Here is a 16,071-nt window from a genome sequence, read left to right as displayed (position 1 = left end):
TTCTGACTATTATTAACTTAAAAGTAAACAACATCAAACACAGTGAATGTTAACAATTAATAAAAGTGAAATATTCAAGGACAAACAGGTAATAGAGGTAAGATGACCTGGTACTATTGTCAGGCAGATAAAGAATTGAATCCTAGTTTCACCCCTTACTAGCTTCATCATATTGGACTAGTAATGTAACCTCATCCCTAGAATATGTAAAGTAAAATCTATCCATCAGGATAAGGGTATATGAATTGCCTATTAGAGTGCTCAGTAAAATGATAACTGTTATTGGATAATTACTATTATTTCCATTATTACCTTACCACAAGAGAAAATAAAGGCAACAGGTATTCCAAGAAAGGATAAGTTTCTGTGAACTTATCTGGGACAATTTCTTGGAAGAGATAGGGCTTGTACTGGTGTTTGAATGTTTAATGGACTATTTAAGGCAAAAGGTTTCTCTGAGTAGGAGTCCCCATTTCCTGAAAGATGAAATGGTATAGTGGGTGTGCAGGTAGAAGCATCCCTGACATGTTTTATTTTTAGTTTATAATATTTTTAAAATTTATTTTATTTTGAAAGACAGACTTAGAGAGAGAAAGAGACACATGGGGATAAATCTTCCATCACTGGTTTACTTCTCAGATAGCTGCAACAGCCAGCCCTGGGCCAAGTCAAAGCCAGGAGCCAAGAGCCTCATCTGGATCTCCCTCAAGGGTGGCAAGGGCCCAAGCACTTGGGCCATCCTCCACTGCTTTTCCCAGACATTATCAGGGAGCTGGATCAGAAGTGGAGCAGCCAGGACACAAATCAGTGCCCATATGTGATGCTGGCACTGCAGGAGGTAAATTTACCCACTATGTCACAAGGCTGGCTCTTCTGGCCTGGTTTTAAGAGATAGTTAATGTGCTGCCTTAATAAGAAATTCATAATAGGGAGACCCATGTAGTATAGAAAGAAAGACAAGTTGGAGCTTGATCACAGATGCTCTTGGTTATCTCCCAGCCCTTAGGCTGGGAGTGTGTGTGGGTTATGATTAATGGAACATTGGAGACCAGAAGAGAAATATGACCATAGTCTGCAAAGATGTTCTCAGTGATGACATTTTAAATGAATTATGAAAGAAGTAGCCTGCGTAAGTAGTGAGAGCCTCTCTCCAGAGCCAGAGACTTGAGAACCCCATTCTATTCTTCACTCATCAGGCCATACTTGATGTAGTGGGCATGGCCACAAAATGCCTCACAGATACAGAAATAGAAACTTTAGCATCAGAATCTCAATGAAAAACACGTGGTATTGTAAAGACAAAGTTCATATATATTTTTGATAGCCGAGTAAAAGTTTTTTTTTCCTCTTATGATCATACAGAATGCTTCAAAGGAATCCAGCTTTAGAATAACTGCTGTCTCCCAATAAAAAGCATATTAATAGTATTTATAATATACAATGAATCATAAATATTACATTTTATATTTACTATATCTGATAGTATAATATTCAATGGCACTCCCACTTGATATTTTTAATTCATGTAATTATTTAAAATTAAAAATTCCAACCAGATTACATTTTAGTCATTTTGATATAGACCATTTACACCTGTGTTTGATAACAAGAAAAAGAAACTTTCTCACTTGCAACATGTTCCAAAGCAGAGTCTGTTTGTAAACCACATGGTTTAGGAATGTAAGGTATTTAGAAATGCAAATATGCAAATCTTTCTGAGTTATACAATGTGAAAGGCTCAATGTCCAACCACAGATAAGCTAAGCTAATAGAAAAACATCAGTGTTACCTTTATTTATTTTAAAATTTCTATCTGTTTAGCTGGTGATATTAGCAAATGTTCAAGGAACTAATAGAATGTTGTGTGAAAAATGATGAACTTGCTCTATCCTTTCTGCTATTAATTAGTTACACTGGTAAAAGATAGGAAAGGGCTTGTTGTAGTTTCGTATAAGAAAATCTCATATAGAATTTGCTGAAAATAGTGTAATGTGATTCATGGAGACGGAAACATTAAAAGCGAACATGGGTAATCATCTCTTTGTGAGACTAGAAGGAGCTATCCATTAACTCAGTGGTTTTCATTCTGTTTGCATTCTGTTTGTCATCACCTAGGTTGTTTTTAAAGCTACGCTGACATCACAGTCCTGCTTTAGATTAATTCAGCAGAACATTTGGTGGTGAGGTCTACAGACGTTGATGTTTTTATTAAGCAGCCGGGCTGTGAATCACATTAGCTAAGGTAAGCCTAGATGTTCTCAGAGCAGCTAACACTATCCATAGCATTAAGCAGGACAGAGCTGAAAAGAATCACTGTTAGGAAGGTCAATAATAAATTGTTATGCAGGGTAGATTGGGAATAATCATATTTAGAGGTAACTGAAGCAAGGAAGGAGGCACCTGTGAGTCCAACAGCCAAATAATAAAGACTTCCACAATGAACATGCCTGGCTTTTATAATTCAAAAAGGAACTTACACATTTTATATTTGTATTACATATTTATGTTCTATCTGAACTGTGTCCCCCCTCACCCTCATTCCTACCACATGCACTTGTACTTATGTTCTGCCTACAATTGTTTACTCAAGGTTCTGGAAACATTAGTTTCATACCTCCATTTCGGTCTTCGAGGTCAGTATCCTAAGAATAACATTCCTCCCTTTTCTGTCAGATGAAATAATACTTACCCCAAGATCTTACCCAACCACCATCTCCTCTAAAAGTTTCCCTAAATTTCTCGGAAAGAATTCATTGTCCCCTCTACTATACTTTCATGGTGTTCTAAGAAGATTTCAAGGGTTAAATTTATCGAAGGCAGGCATTTGGAGTAGTACTTAAAATGCCACTTGGAATTCCCATATCCCATATCAAAATTCCTGGGTTCAAATCCAATTCTGCTCTAGATTCTAGCTTCCTGCAAACCTATACCATGGGAGGTAGCAGATGATGGCTCAAGTACTTGGGTCCCTGCCACCCATGTGGAAGACCTAGATTGAATTCCTGGCTCCTGGCCAGCCTAGGCCACTAAAAACAGTGGCGAATGAACCAGCAGATGGAATCTGGCTCTCTCTTTCTCTCCCTGCCTTTCAAATAAATAAGTCAACAAATAAATAGTACTTTTAAAAATTACTGAATTTAGCACATTGTATTTTACATGTTTTCATGTGATTGGAAACCTATTTCTGAAGCTTTCACATGTGCTCAAAGGCAGAGATCTAGATTCAAGATTTAGGCACATAGAAGAAACAAAGTTCATTCATTTATTCATTCAGCAGTTTAATTCAGGGGCTGGTATATGCAAAGACACAATATAATCTACTAAGGATATAACAAAAATATGACTGATGATTCTATACTATTTTAGCTTACATTCTAGTGAGACTGAGTGAGATGTAGAGAAAAAACTCTCTAGGATAGGGTATATTTATAGAACAAAAGTGTAGATGACTAATACGAATTTATAGGCACAATAAAATGTTCAATTTAAGAAGCTGGAGGTGAAAAAGTAAATTTTTAACAAGGAGAAGAAGATCTAGAGAAGTTTGAAAATAATGGAATCTAATAGGAAAAAGGCTATAGTTTGAAAGTAGTTATTAACATACTGCTTACCACCTTGAGATTGTAATGAATAATTTTTTTAAAAAGGAGCACTTCTGGGCTCTTTAAATATAATCACATTTTTTTCCTCAATTCTTTCCTCTAAATTCCCTTATTTTTCAAAAATAAAATTGCCTTGGCTCTTACTTTTGGTCTTGTGGTAATTTCCTGGTCCACATCCCGTAGGTGCTTGGAAAAGTCCTCTGTTCAGGTATTTGTCTTCTTAAGTAGACAACTTACCTGTGAAGACTGAAATTCTTCCTGAAGATTCATTAACAATGTATATATTTGGTACTATCCAATCCAAAAAACTGCTCTGAATCCACCACTACTTACCTCATTTGTGAATCCCAGTGAAAAGTGAAAATGTTGAGCCATTTGTTTAGAGATGATTAAGAGTTTCAAAATGGTAAAAAGTAAAGCAATCAAACAAATATACGACCCTATAGAACTGCAAAGATCATAGGGCTATGATTGGATGTTCACCCAAAATTGATTTAAAAGAAGAAAGCTCTGAAGGCCATTCAATGCACAGCTAATTTCTTCCAAACACTAATATATGTCTCTGATTTCAGTCTGGCCAACTGAGAGCTTCATGTCATGTAGAGTTGCTAGATAAAGTGGCACAATTCCTCACGTCTAGTTAAATTCTACTTAAATTTGAACTTCAGGTATATAACGTGTTTCTGTTTGTTTGTTTTTTAGTAAAAGCATATCCCATGTGGTGTTTAGAATGTACTGACATTTGAAAAAGCATTTGTTGTGTGTCTGAAATTGAAATTTGGTGTCAGGAATTTGGAATTTGGTCTAATGGTTAAGACACCAATTTAAGATGCCTGTGTTCCACATCAGAGTGCCTGGATTTGATTCTCTGTCCCAGCTCTTTATTCCAACTTCTTGTAAATGCAGACCTTGGGAGGTAACATGTGATGGACGAAGTGATTGGGACCCTGCCTTGAACCGAGTTCTAGGCTCCTTGCTCTCACTGGGCATCTGGGGAGTGAACCAGTAAATGGGAATTCTGCCTATTTATATGTCTCTCCCTGTTTTGGGTGTGTGTGTGTGTGTGTATCTGTCTCTCATATAAAAACAAATAAGCTGTTGGGATGGTGTCCTGAGACCTTTAGAAAATTAAAGAATTCAAATTTAACTGAGAATTATACATTTTGTATTGCTAAATTGGCTAATCCTTCTTCCAAGATAAAACTTTTGACTCTTTGTAGAGTGTATTTAACACAGTTTTCTTTGGAATATTGCTGTGTTGAGTTATAAGAAAAATCATTGGTAAATTTGATGCAGTAATTTTTAAAGGTTACTCTTGAAAATATTATCTCTATATTAAAAAAATCCATAAAATCCTCTTAAATCTCATTTCCATAAACTCATGTCACCAAAGTGTTTGAATCTTTTAGACCTCATGAATAAGTGTTTAATACTATATTTCATTTTTTTTTTTTTGACAGGCAGAGTGGACAGTGAGAGAGAGAGACAGAGAGAGAAAGGTCTTCCTTTGCCGTTGGTTCACCCTCCAATGGCCGCCGCTGCAGCCGGCGCACCACAGTGATCAGATGGCAGGAGCCAGGATCCAGGTGCTTTTCCTGGTCTCCCATGGGGTGCAGGGCCCAAGCACCTGGGCCATCCTCCACTGCACTCCCTGGCCATAGCAGAGAGCTGTCCTGGAAGAGGGGCAACCGGGACAGAATCCGGCACCCCGACCGGGACTAGAACCCGGTGTGCCGGCGCCGCAAGGTGGAGGGTTAGTCTAGTGAGCCACGGCGCCGGCCCTATATTTCATTTTGAATTAGCTTCCTAGAAACGTAGATGAAATTGTACAATGAATCATCTCCAAGAGCACATTTAACTATTTGGGCAACTTTATTTCTGATTTTATGTAACCTGTCCCAGGCTCACTTTATCTGCTTCCTAACATACTTGTGTATTATTGAAAATTTTTACTGTATTTCATAAATTTTTATGTTTTTGTAAGCAGTCTTTATTTTTTAAAAGCATGTGCTATTAAAATAGTTAAATAGTGAGTTAAGAAATATGTTGGAAGATGTACATATTACTATTATTATTAATTTTTTACTAATTTTAATGTTCCATGAATATTTAATAATTTAAAAATATGTCTGTTAGAAGTAAACATACAAAACTATTGATTCACCAGATTAAAATTTAAGGAAAATTCTCACACAAGATCTTAAATGAGCTTTATAAATGCCTTCACCTGAAACTGTTACAAAGAACAGAAAAGCTAATCAAATAATATTGTTGAATAATATTGTTAATTTGAGGCCCATAAATCCAAGTTGCATTTGAAATTCAAGAAATATTATATTTTATATATTTACCAATAAGCATTTATTGATTATATTAAGAGTTTGAAGTTGATAAGAGTATCAATATATAATGTAACTAAAACAAACTTTGTTGTTGATCATAAAGAATTCTTTAAATCTAGAAGCATTCACTCACAGTTTAAAATAAAATAAAAATTAGCTTTTTAGGCTAAGTAATTTATTCCCTTGTCTCAATAAGATTGGTACAAATCATTAACTTTTTAATGAAGCTTTCTATTTGACTTGCTATCCCAGCCATTCACTAACAAGTCACACATATTATCCCATTTATAACAGAAATTCATTAAGAATTTTCATTCACCAGGCAGATTTCTGCCATTGCAATTGATAAGGTTTTTGTTAACTACATTACTACAAAATCACATCATCTTAAAGGGAAATACTTACACATCTTTTCACAATAAGAATAAATCTTCAATTTGAATGTACCAAGATGGAAATATAGGTGTTTCTGTAAACTTACAAAATTTTATTTATTTATTTATTTGAGAGGTAGAGTTATAGACAGTGAGAGGGAGAGACAGAGAGAAAGGTCTTCCATTCCCTGGTTCACTCCCCAAATGGCGGCAACAGCCGGTGCTGCACGGATCCGAAGCCAGGAACCTGGAGCCTCCTCCAGGTCTCCTGTGTAGGTGCAGGGGCCCAAGGACTTTGGCCATCTTCCACTGCTTTCCCAGGCCATAGCACAGAGTTGGATGGGAAAAGGATCAGCCAAGACTAGAACTGGCGCCCATATGGGATGCTGGCACCGCAGGCGGAAGATCAACCTACTGCGCCACAGTGCCAGCCCCATGTAAACTTACAATATATTAAGGTAATTTTATATTTATTATTAATTTTATGAATAAGTGCAATCTTTACCTATTAATATTTATTAAATCCACATGTACTATTTCTTCAGAAAGGATTCTCTAATATCAATTCTTGCAGCAAGTCTGACTTTGTTCAAATACAGCATGTTTTAGACCTTTTCATTCATTAGACCTGGGGGCAATGCTAGGACACTGAACTTCAATAAGCACACCCCTCAGGTTACAATTATCCTCTAAGTGACTTTCAAATAAACTTCAGGAAACATAGTTGTATAAACATACTATTCCTATAAAGCATGATTAATAGAGAAGTCAATGCACATTTTTGTAAGAGCTTTATAATTACATGTTGGTAATGCATTTTGAATGCAATTTTTATCAACTAACTATATGAATACTGCATTATCAATTTTTATATAATGTGTGATTATTTTTTCCTATTCTGTGACAGTTTGTTTTTGTTTGTGTTATTCTCCCACCATAATTCAGGTTAAGGTTATACTCACAATGTAAGGTAACTAACAGAATGTTAGAATTACTATAACATCCAGAAAGACAGAGGGTTACTTGATGATATGGTGACTGGGTGAGTAAAGGCCTCAATGTCTTGATGCTTCGCCCTAAGGGCCATTTTCATTTGTACTGAGAACCTCTGGGTGCATCAAGCCCCTCCTCTCTCCATGGGTTAAAATTTATGAAACTGATGGGTTGATATTATAATCAGAAGGTCTGAATTGGACCCAGAGGCTGATAGGTGTGGAAGCAAACAAGGTCGTTTATGCAAGAAGAGAGACGTCATTACAAAAAAAAAAAAAAATTCCCACGAGATCTGCAAAGAGACAGGCAACAGAACAGCTAAGTTACTGGTGGGATAGATTGAGTAAGTTACTCTTGATTCCCAATCACAGTGGACTCACCAAGGATTACAAATGAAAATAGCTCCTCACAGCTTTCTGAACTTCCTGCGGGAGCTCAGTCACCAGGGAGTTTTTTGTACCAATGAGTTAATTTGGACATGTATGCTAAGGAACCAGTAAAGGAATAATACTTTTTATCAGGTAATACTAATTATCTAGTTTTGCAAGACCATGTAACAAAGGTAGTAATGGTAAGTTGAGTAGTAACACCACTACAATATAAATACTATTTTTGGACATAATTTTAAATTACTAATAATTTCTAATTGAGGATCTGTTATTTATTTGTCTTTAAAAGCATTGTGTTAAATCCAGTTACATTCACACTAACATTCATGGTTTCTGGCTAGAAATGCAATGAGATATGATGTAATGTATGTCAGAAACCGAGCTTCCACTCTAGAGCCCAAGCTTTTTACCTAATTAAATGACTGCTATTTGGCAAAGTTTTTAACATTTCTTCAGATTTTGTTTTCTCATCTATTAAAGATAATATCTCTTTGCTCACTCTGAAGATTTATTATGACCACCATTTATTATGCATATGGTAAAAGATTATTTATTTGAAAATGTTTCATGAAGTATAGAGTATTGCAAGTATAAGTCACTATTTTTGTCATTATGGTGAATAGTGTAAACTCCATATAAAATGTAAAATATTTCTCATATTTATAATAATAAGTTATTCCAAGGAAGTGCTTCTCTTTTAATATTAAAGATACTACATTCTAGTAGGATTATAGGGAGTATTAAACTCTCAGGGATGGCTTATTTGGAGGGGTCAATCAGTTCATTTAGTAAACTTAAGTGCTTCATATACTGATTAGATAGCACCTGAAAATGAGAAGCTAGCATCACTAATCCCATAGCTAAATTGTTTTCTGGGCACACAAGACTAAATACACTTTTAGAAAAATAAGCTTTACTTCCTTTCCATCTATTCTCCTATATAATTTTTGCACTATTAAAACATCATGTTATTTGTTGTTCTTAAAGAGGTCTCTAGGTTTCTGTAAATCTATCAGGTTTTCTATCAAATAGCCTCTCCACTTCTGCCTGTCAGAATATATAAATTTAATCACACTACTATTTTTATAAAGAAACTAGAAACAACATGAGTGTCAATCACAGAGACTATCAATTAGGGTCCACTATTTGTTCTTCATTTCTTACTTTTAAAAACCTGCAATTTTTTGCTGGAGCTTAAATGTCTGACAAAAAGGCTGCTTTTCTCATATTCTCTATTATCTGGGCACGATCATGTGATTGTTATACTCTTGTGTTATGAGAGAAAATGGTGTGAGAAACTTACTATTTATTCCTGATTTTTATGGTAAAGTTAGGATTTGGAATTTTTTCTTTTTTATCAATCTTATTTAAGTTATACAAGTGTCTTGCATTTCATATATACAGATTTAGGAACGTACAGTACTTCCCATTATCCTCCCTCCTGGCCACACTCCAAACTTTCTTCCTCCTCCCTCTTTCATTCCCATTCTTAATTTTTACAAAGATCTACTTTCAGTTTACTTAATGATTGTTTCCTTACACTAGGTAAGAGTTCAACAAATAGTATGAAGAAAAATAAACCACTGCTCCTCAAAAAAAGACACAAGGGCTATAAACAATCATTGAGTTTCAAAATGTCCATTTAACTCCAAATATATTACATTTTAGGTACTCTATTAGTTACCTCAGATCAGAGAAAACGTATGATATCTGTCTTTTTATTCCATTAAGTATAATGGTTAATTCTATATTATATGGCAACACACAAGTCCTGAAGTTCCTTTATGCGTGTGATAAAAAAATATTTTTCTTGTTTAAGCTGCTCTTAGTATTGGTTTTCTCCCATTTTCAACTTAACCTAAACCTAAAAAAATAAGATTCCTACTTTTGGGAACACATTAAAAAAGACTATTCAGACATTAAGATGAGGTAACCAAATGGAAAGATAACCACAATTTGTTGAGTGTTAAAATCAGATTACAGAATAGCCTTTACAGAATGATCTCATTCTTATAAAAACATTAACTGAAAGCACAGAAATCATTGTATTAGCTATTGACAAAATTACCCGTCAAAATAAGGAAAACCCAAAATTCAGTAGCTTAAACAATAATGAGTTATTCATGTTCCTGTGGCTGTTGGTTTTCTGGAGGTTGGCGAATCTATAATAGACTCTGTAGGACTTGGTTCCAAGACATGGACTGAATCCAGGTCCTCTTTAAGAATGCTTATTCTGGCCGGCGCTGCGGCTCAATAGACTAATCCTCCACCTAGCAGCACCGGCACACCGGGTTCTAGTCCTGGTCCGGGCACCGGATTCTAACCCGGTTGCCCCTCTTCCAGGCCAGCTCTCTGCTGTGGCCAGGGAGTGCAGTGGAGGCTGGCCCAAGTACTTGGGCCCTGCACCTGCATGGGAGACCAGGAGAAGCACCTGGCTTCTGCCTTTGGATCAGCGCAGTGCACCGGCCGCACTGTGCCAGCCGTGGTGGCCATTGGAGGGTGAACCAACAGCAAAGGAAGACCTTTCTGTCTCTCTCTCTCTCACTATTCACTCTGCATGTCAAAAAAAAAAAAAAAAAAAAAAAGAATGCTTATCCTGGGGCTGGCGCTGTGGTTCACTAGGTTAATCCTCCACCTATGGCACCATCATGGACTCCAGTTCTAGTCCCAGCTGCTCCTCTTCCAATCCAGTCTCTGCTATGGCCTGGAAAAGTAGCTTGGGCCCCTGCACCCGTGTGGGAGACCTGGAAGAAGCTCCTGGCTCCTGGCTCCTGGCTCCTGGCTCCTGGCTCCTGGCTTCAGATTGACGCAGTTCCAGCCGTTGCAGCCATTTGGAGAGTGAACCAGCAGACGGAAGACCTTTCTCTCTGTCTCTCCTTCTAACTGTCTGTAACTCTACCTCTAAAATAAATACATAAAATCTTTCAAAAACAAAAAAAGAACGCTTACCCTCTTTGGTTGAGCAATCTTAGCCATACAGCTTGCAAATATCTTCTACCATTTTTTTTTTTTTTTTTTTTTTTGGACAGGCAGAGTTAGACAGTGAGAGAGAGAGAGACAGAGAGAAAGGTCTTCCTTCCCTTGGTTCACCCCCCAAATGGCCGCTAAGGCCGGCACGCTGCGCCAATTGGAATCTAGGAGCCAGGTGATTCCTCCTGGTCTCCTATGGGTGCAGGGCCCAAGGACCTGGGCCATCCTCCACTGCACTCTCTGGCCACAGCAGAGAGCTGGACTGGAAGAGAAGCAACTGGGACAGAATCTGGTTTCCCATCCAGGACTAGAACCCGGTGTGCTGGCGCCGCAGGCGGAGGATTAGCCAAGTGAGCCGCGGTGCCAGCCCTTCTACCATTTCATCAGCTACTTTTTAATTGTGCAGATAATTTTCTTTGTTGTGCATACATTTTTAAAGTTGATCTTGTCCCACTTGTCTATTTTGCTTCTTTTGCCTGTGCTTTTGGTGTCACATCGAAGAATTGGTTTTGACCATCAATGTCATAAAATGTTTCCCATATGTATGCTTCTAGTAGTTTCACAGATTCAGATATTGTGTTCAATTCTTTTAACAATTTTAGGTGTCTTTTTAAAGATATGGGTCTAATTTCATTATTTTCACATTTGGATATCCTAACACCATTTTTTTTGAAGGGACTATTCTTGTCCATATTCTTGACACATTTTTAAAAGATCAGTTGACTTTACATAAATGAGATTTTTTTTTGTTAAGCTGACTATTCTGTTCATTAGTTCTTCATTTCTGTTATTATGTCAATACTAGACAGTTTCAATTACTTTTGCTTTGTAAAACTTTGCAAAATCAGAAAACATGATGTCTCCAGCTTTTTTGTTCTTTCTCAATTGATTTGTATTCAGTCTGTGGTTTCATATAAACTTTAGCATTAATTTTTACATTTATATATAAAAGATGACATTGAAATTTTAATAGAGATTGTATTGAGTAGGTTATTTTAACAGTATTAAATATCTCAATCCATGAACACAGGATGCCTCCTCATTTGTGTCTTCTTTCTTTATCAGTGTATTCTAGCTTTCATTATAGAAGTCTTTGACCTTTTTAAGTTTATTCCTGAGTATTATATTATTTTTGATGCTATGCAAGTGGCATTGTTCTCCTAACTTAATTTTAATATAGTTTTCCATTAACATATAACATTGAAATTGATTTTTGTGTGTTGATTTTTCAATTTTATTTAGTTTATTTATAATTATAAACAGTGTATGTGTGTGCCCATATGTATGTTTGTACACTGAGGTTTTCTTCATATAAGATTGTGTCATCTGCAAACAGATACGTCATCCATTCTGATTTGGATGCTTTTTATTTCTTATTCTTGTGCATTTGATTTATAAAGCTGAATTCAACAGCATGCTTAAAGGATAATACACCATGTCCTAATTTGGATTTATTTCTGGGATCAAATGATGGTTCAATATAGTAAAATCAATTATTATGATATACTACATTAACAGAATGAGGGATAAAAGACAAATGATCATTTCAATTGATGCAGAAAAGGCACTTCACAAAATTCAACACCATCTCATGATTTAAAAAAAAAATGCTCAGGGCTGGGCACTGATGCTTAGCTAGTAAAGCCACTGCCTGCAGTGCCAGCATCCGGTTCAAGTTCTTGATGCTCCACTTCTGATCTGGCTCTCTGCTGTAGCCTGGGAAAGCAGTAGAAGATGGCCCAAGTCCTTGGGCCCCTGCATCCACGTGGGAGACCTGGAAGAAGCTCCTGGCACCTGGCTTCTGATCAGCACAGCTCCAGCTCTTGTGGTCATCTGGGAAGTAAACCAGCGGATAGAAGACCTCTCTCTCTCTGCCTCTCCTTCTCTCTCTGTGTAACTCTTTAAAACAAATAAATAAATCTTTTTTTAAAAAATACTCAAAGAAATCTATCAATTTACCTAAACAGAATAAAGGTCATATGTGAAAAACTACAAGCTAATGTCATACTCAATGATAAAACACTTAAAGTTTTTCTGTTATAATCAGAATAAGATAAGAGTCCACTTCGGACACTTCTGTTCAACAAAGTAGTGAAATTCCTAGTCATTGCAACTAGATAAGACAAAGAAATAAATTTGACACTATTATTGTGGCTGAGTATGATATGATGGGTTAAATGATATCTATTGAACTAAAAATTTGTCCATTTCAGCAGTAATTCAGGATATTTATATTTAATATATTGCCCAGAAATGGTTAAATTTTTATTTAAAAATAGTTCCTAATAACATTGATTTAGAATCAAAATAACAAAACACATAATTAGATTATGATATAGAAATTTTAGCAGTTCAGTTTGGCAATGGAATTTACACCACAGATGTTATAATACGTATTAGAGTAGGATATCTGAGATTTTTGCTTTATAAAAAGCCATTGTGGCTGGTGCCGCGGCTCACTAGGTTAATCCTCCGCCTTGCGGCGCCGGCACACCAGGTTCTAGTCCCGGTCCGGGCACCGGATTCTGTCCCAGTTGCCCCTCTTCCAGGCCAGCTCTCTGCTGTGGCCAGGGCGTGCAGTGGAGGATGGCCCAAGTCCTTGGGCCCTGCACCCCATGGGAGACCAGGAGAAGCACCTGGCTCCTGCCATCGGATCAGCGCGGTACACCGGCGCGCCGGCAGTGGCCGCCATTGGAGGGTAAACCAGCGGCAAAGGAAGATCTTTCTCTCTGTCTCTCTCTCTCACTGTCCACTCTGCCTGTCAAAAAAAAAAAAATGATAAAAATTTAAAAAAAAACATTGTAATCCATAAGCTGTACTTTGGAAATTTATATTCATTAAATAAAAGTTTAAAAAAAAGAAATAATTACTTAATGTCAGGTTGCATCACAATATTCTTATAATGAACTAATTTCTATTCCTTTTATGTTGACATATTATGAAGTTATTGGAAGTAGGACAGATGTAGAGATAGAAAATATTATGTGCCTCACTGAATAAGTGTTTATTTTCAAAGTTTTATGGCTCTGCAAAAATTATATTAAAATCTCCCATTTATTAGTCCCATTGTTGTAGTGGTTTTATATTCCACCCTGCCCTTATCCCCATGAAAGATACTGAAAGTGATTCTTCTTAATTAAAAAAAATACATATCTGTTAATTAGACATTGATCTCTCTTTGCTGTTTAGAATTCATAACACGTGTCTGTCTAAAGTTACAACTTACTGACTTAATTATCAATTTGGTCTAGAAACAGCTTTATGCAGGATCCCTCAAGTCTTAATTATTAGAAATATTTAGATGAAGATTCAATTGCTATAAATAATCCACACATTGTCTACTGCTAGACTTTGGCCAAGCTAATGTGACTAATGACCAAATATTGCATGCCATTTTCTTTTTTAAAAAAAAAACTTTTAATTAATGAATATAAATTTCCAAAGTACAGCTTATGGATTACAATGGCTTCCCCCCATAACGTCCCTCCCAGCCATTTTATCTTTATGATAAGCTTAGGTCTTAGAGCAATAAGCCTAGAAATGTCCCAGACATAAGTAAGCCTCACTATCTCATGCAAAACACAGGCTGTGCTCTCTTGAAATGTTTTTTGAGTTTTAGAACTTGGGATATTGATTGTATTGGAAATGTCTAGTGGTATAAAATAGATGTAAAAATGCTAGGAAGCAGCAAACACAGCCCTGAGAATCTGAGCCATCGGTGGTAATTCATAGATTTTTCTAATCTAGGCAATCCCTTATGTCTTTCTTCTGCTTGTGAAATTGAGATAATGAATCCAACTAATATGTATACGCCGTACTTTGTCATAATCAAATGAAAGATGTTATTTGATTCATGGAATATTTTACAGACCTAACCTAATTAACCAGGCGTACTGTAATTTTCTGGCATAATCTGAATAACTTCACTTCTTGGATGAAGTGTCTCTAAGTATTTCTTTGTGAGTGTGGAATCTAAGAAGCTAAGAGATTAAGTGATGTGTTGAATGTTGTATTTTAAATTGAGAACGGTGCTAGAAATATAGCCTAATGATTATGAACTTACTGGTTTAGATATGAATAGAATCAAAAACTTTCACAGCCTATTTGTTTAAGGTACTTTCATGATTGGTTTGGGAATTTTTAATAAGAAAGTAATATAATAGTTTCCCTTCTGAAGTTCTTATACTTTATATCTACTGTTATAGTTATGTCAATCTATGAAAATTCTAGAGACAGCATGAGCTAATGACCGGAGAATGGAATTAAAATGAAAACACCATAGATGCCAATAATTCCTTTGGTGAGAAATCTTACACTATAAATTTTATAAATACCTAATTGAAACATTTGCTCTCAATTATTTTCAATTCTTAAACTTCTTGTGTGCATAACTACTTTATAAGAGAGAGTAAGAGAGGAAAGAGGAGAAAGGATGGGAGAGTGGGCAGGAGGGAGGGTAGGGTGGGAAATATCACTACGTTCCTACACACGTGAAATACATGAAATTTGGATACCTTAAATATCTTGTACATTTTTTGGAACATCTCTTTTAGATATCCTACTAGTTTTCTATGGCTGCTATAACAAATGGCCACACATTTAGTGGTTTAAAAGAACACAGGTTTAATACCTTACATTTCTGGCACAGGAGTCAAATCTGTCGACTCTGGGGTTCATGGAATGTGTAGGCAAGGTTGTAATCCTCTAGAATCTCTAGAGGAGAATCTTTTCTCGCTTTCTCCAACTTCTAGAGGCTGCCTACATCATTGGGCACATGTACCCCATCTGTCTTCTAATCAAACAATGGTGAATGCCATCTTTTTCACATTAGCATCTCCCTGGTTCGTTCTTTTTTTTTCCTTTTCTTCCCTCTTATACTTATGATAACCTTCGTGACTATATTCTCCTCACCACCCAGGTAATGTAGGATAAGCTCATCTCAAGATCAAATGATATCTAAATGCACTCCATCTACCACCTTATTATTTTTTGCCATGTAACCATGTATTGTGACAGATAGTCAAGTTATTATGATTAGGGCATAGGTGCCCACGAGGAATATTACTGTACTGACCACAGAAGCCAAGAAAGAAAATCCCTCAGATGAATAGTAAGCATATAAAATGCATTTCATACATAATCTTGTTAATCCCAAAAGTTTTAAAATATTTTTATTATGTCTAAATATCATCTTAAAATCTTACACAAGCTTTTTTTTAAAGCTTTTACTTAATGAATGCAAATTTCATAGGTACAACTTTCAGAACATAGTGGTTCTTTCCCCCAGACCCACCCTCCCACCCCCACTCCCATCCCACCTCCTATTCCCTCTGCCATCTCATTCTTCATTAAGGCTCATTTTTAGTTTAACTTTATATACAGAGGACCAACTCTATGCTAA

This window comes from Oryctolagus cuniculus, chromosome 5 (assembly GCF_964237555.1).
Source record: "Oryctolagus cuniculus chromosome 5, mOryCun1.1, whole genome shotgun sequence".
In the NCBI taxonomy this organism is placed as follows: Eukaryota; Metazoa; Chordata; class Mammalia; order Lagomorpha; family Leporidae; genus Oryctolagus; species Oryctolagus cuniculus.
Note: the sequence above shows the minus strand (reverse complement) of the source record.